This window comes from Piliocolobus tephrosceles, chromosome X (genome assembly GCF_002776525.5).
Source record: "Piliocolobus tephrosceles isolate RC106 chromosome X, ASM277652v3, whole genome shotgun sequence".
In the NCBI taxonomy this organism is placed as follows: Eukaryota; Metazoa; Chordata; class Mammalia; order Primates; family Cercopithecidae; genus Piliocolobus; species Piliocolobus tephrosceles.
In genome coordinates, this window is record NC_045455.1 from 13,590,739 (window position 1) to 13,595,268 (window position 4,530).

The 4,530-nt window shown below is 41.3% G+C and overlaps 1 pseudogene; it reads left to right on the forward strand.

Moving 5' to 3' along the window:
* Positions 1-2,194: 2,194 nt before the first annotated feature.
* Positions 2,195-3,702, forward strand: LOC111546622 (annotated as a pseudogene).
* Positions 3,703-4,530: the final 828 nt, after the last annotated feature.

The window sequence follows — 4,530 nt, forward strand, 5'->3', positions numbered from 1 at the left end:
TGTGAACCTGGGAGGTGGGCTTGCAGTGAGCTGAGATCCGGCCACTGCACTCCATCCTGGGCGACAGAGCGAGACTCCATCCCAAAAAAAAAAAAACAAGTGAATATTTTCTGGCCTGGCGTCGTGGCTCATGCCTGTAATCTCAGCACTTTGGGAAGTCAAGGTGGGCAAATCACTTGAGGTCAGGAGTTCAAGACCAGCCTGGCCAATATGGTGAAACCTGTCTCTACTAAAAATACAAAAATAATTGCCAGATGTGGTGATGCACACCTGTATTCCCAGCTGCTTGGGAGGCTGAGGTGAGAGAACTGCTTGAACCTGGGAGGTGGAGGTTGCAGTGAGCTGAGATAGTGCTATTGCACTCCAGCCTGGGCAACAGAGCGAGACTCTGTCTCAAAAAATTAAAAAGTTAATCTTTTCCCCAATAATTTAAGATCCCACCTTTGTCATATGCTAAATTTCCCTATGTACTTCACAATTATTCCCACTGGTTTGAATGTCTAGCCAGGAACAAACACCACACTGTTTTAATTATTAGATCTTTATAATAAGTTTTAATATGTTGGGCCAGGCACGGAAGCTCAAGCCTGTAATCCCAGCACTTTGGGAGGCCGAGACGGGCGGATCACGAGGTCAGGAGATCGAGACCATCCTGGCTAACATGGTGAAACCCCGTCTCTACGAAAAAAACACAAAAAACTAGCCGGGCGAGGTGGCGGGCGCCTGTAGTCCCAGCTACTCAGAAGGCTGAGGCAGGAGAATGGCGTAAACCCGGGAGGGGGAGCTTGCAGTGAGCTGAGATCCGGCCACTGCACTCCAGCCTGGGCGACAGAGCAAGACTCCGTCTCAAAAAAAAAAAAAGTTTTAATATGTGGTAAGACCAGTCTCCTTTTATTGCTCTTGCTTTTGAAGATGTTCATAAGTATTCTTGCTTATTTATTTTTCCATATGAAGTGTAGGATCCTGTGCCAGGAAAAAATTTGCTGGCATTTTTATTGGGATTACTTTAAATTTATACATGAACCTGGAGAGACTTTATTACGCTGATTGGCTCTATTCAAGACAAGGAATGTGTTTCTATTTTGTTCAATCCTACTTTGTGATTTTTCAGGACTATTTCAAAATGTTTCTCATACAGGCTTCACCTGTAATATTTTAAACTACAGTGAGTGATCCTATCCTCTGTGAAACTAGGTCAACTGAATATCACCAGTCATAGCTACTCTTCTCTTTGCGAAGAGGTGAGGAAGGGGGCTGATCACGCCTCAGCCTCCCAAAGTACTGGGATTACAGGCGTGAGCCACCACGCCCAGCACAAACATCTACATTCCACTTGCCCGGATTCTTGTTCACTTCACTGAGGATTTCGCATATGTTTATAATACTGGCTATGATATTATGTAGTACCCATTGAAACACTGTCTTTAGGAAGCTTTATTGTACAATATGGTGAAGCATAATGCAGGATGGAAATAGCTTGGAGGGTGAATTTGGGGATACAACATACAATAGGATTCTGGAGTTAAATTGTTTTTTGACTCAATCCAGAGACTTCTGATGGGCACCCCCATCTCCCCAGTGAGGTGATTCCAGGAGTCAGAGGAGGAACAATGACCATCAGGCAAAGAGTCTCACAAAGGCAAATGCAGGATTTCCCTGATACTCATCAGAGCACTTTCCCATATGAGATAGCTGCACTCAGGCTTACTCCAGCGTTCACTTTAAAACCTACTAGAATAATAGTAGGAAAAACAGAGAAGAATAGGGGGACAGGAAACAGCCTATTTATTTCCTCAAATCCTTTCAGCTTTGCTTCGTCTTAGAGAACAATGAGGTTTATTAAATAGGGCCAGCAGCAATCTTGAGTAATTATTCAGCCATCTTTTCTGTTGACTCCTCAGCCTACTCTGCCACCCTCAAGTTACCCACAGCTTAGCTAAAATAAAAGACTTCTTGCAGGTTTCTCATGCTTTGAATGTTTCCTAGTACACTTGTTCCCTCTTGAAATGTACCAGAACATCTACACAACAGGGTACTATATACCTGTAAAAAGGAATGCAGAAAATCTTTGTATATAACTATGCAGTGATTTCCAGGTTATATTGTTCAGAGAAAAAAAAAATCATGGTATAGAAAAATGTGTACAGTTTGCTACTATTTATCTAAGAAAAAAGGAATAGAGATATATACAAAGATGCTTGTACTGAAAGTAAACGATGGAAACAGTCCACAGCCCTGGCCTCTGCTCACATACCCACAGAGCCCGCAGTTCCACTGTACCATGTGTGGCATTTGGGCCCTCTTTGGCAGCAATAATTGCCTCTCTGGTCAGCATCCGAGTGCTATGAAGATCACACACAGGGGTCCAGACGCATTTCTTCCTGAGAACGTCAATGGATACATCAGCTGCTGCTTTGGATTTCGCCAGTCCGTGTAGTTGACCAGCTGTTTGGAATGCAGCCAATTCAAGTGAGGAAATATCTTTATTTGTGGCTCTATTGCAGTGGTGAAATTTACAACCACAACAAGGTATAATACCATTTTGAATTTGAGTACAAGGCCAGAGTGGGTGGTGAGATAACCCTTCATCTTTACGACAAAGGAGGGACTGGGCAGAAAATTTGTATGTTGGGTTGAGTGTTTGCATTTATTTCATTAAATACTGTCAATAAGAAAGTATTCCTGGGCAGAGACACCTACCTAGAGAGTCATCAGTAGAGATTAACCTCTGCACACCCTCTATAACAGTGTGGAGAAACAGTTTTGAGATAGAAACTATGAAGAGTAACCTCTGGATTCCTTTTGACAGTGCTATTATGAAATGACTAATGACAGAGAAAAGGCTTGGATTCCAGCTTTGTTGCTGCCACTCTGTTGATGCAGCTGAAAGAGGCTCAAGTGTAAGAAACTCTGTAGACATTTGCGATTGGCATGGAAAACAGTCCCAATGTACTGGCTGCTAGAAAGGTGGAAAATCATATTGAAAGTGAACACCACTCTGAGGAAGGCATTCAGGTCCTGGATGAAATAATATTTTCCTTGGCAATTTAAGACATAACAATAGTTCACACTTCAGTAGGTAGGTATTTAATTTCCAAGTATATTTGGAAGAACACAGATAGCATAGTGATCTTCTCTAGAGAAGGTTCAGATAAAATTACACAGGGTTACATATATTTTTACAAGACTGCTCCTCAGGAAAAAGCCAAGGAGCAGAGTCAGGGGCTTCTGAAGGACTCTTTGTTTGATGTACTGTGTGCAGATTGAACTACTGCTGCCTGTGACCTTGAACTGAGAGTCTAATTCCTGGATCATCTATTTTCCTCTTACTGCCTCTGGCATCAGAAATAAGAATTCTGAAGAATAGGATAGGAAAACATCTCCTGATAAAGATATTGAGTACTATACCTGATACCTAAAAAAAGTATCTGGCCAAAAGAAGCCTTCAGTGATGGGATAATCTCAGTTAAGAATTTCTGTTTTAGGGTTTTACAGGAATATACTGAACATCAGGTTGATGATATAATGATGGCAACTACAACACAAAAATTTTCCTTCAGTATTCTTAACACTAAATAAGGCTATTACAGCAATCTACAAATTCAATGCAATTCCCATCAAAATACCACTATCATTCTTCACAGAACTAGAGAAAAAAACAAACCCTAAAATTCATGTGGAACCAAAAAAGAGCCCACAGAGCCAAACCAAGACTAAGCAAAAAGAACAAATCTGGAGGCATCACTTTACCTGATTTCAAACTCTACTATAGCACTACAGTCACCAAAACAGCATGGTATTGGTATAAATATAGGCACATAAACCAAGGGAACAGAATAGAGAACCCAGAAATAAACCCAAATACTTACAGCCAACTCACCTTCGACAAAGCAAACAAAAACATAAAGCGGGGAAAGGACACCCTATTCAACAAATGGTGCTGGGAGAATTGGCAAGTCACACGTAGGAGAATGAAACTGGATTCTCATCTCTCACTTTATACAAAAATCAACTCAAGATATATCAAGGACTTAAATCAAAAATCTGAAAATATAAAAATTCTACAAGATTTAAGAAAATGTGGCACATATACACCATGGAATACTATGCAGTCATAAAAAAGGATGAGTTCATGTCCTCTGTAGGGACATGGATGAAGCTGGAAACCATCATTCTGAGCAAACTATCGCAAGGACAGAAAACCAAACACCACATGTTCTCACTCACAGGTGGGAATTGAACAATGAGATCACTTGGACACAGGGTGGGGAACATCACACACTGGGGCCTGTTGTGGGGTTGGGGGGGGGGGGCGGGGGGGATAGCATTAGGAGATATACCTAATGTAAATGACCAGTTAACGGGTGCAGCACACCAACATGGCACATGTATAGATATGTAACAAACCTGTACATTGTGCATATGTACCCTAGAACTTAAAGTATAATAATAAAAAATTTAAAACAAAAAAGAAAAGGAGGAATAAGAAGACAGGATTAAAAAGACGTGTGAAGCCAGGTGCAGTGGCTA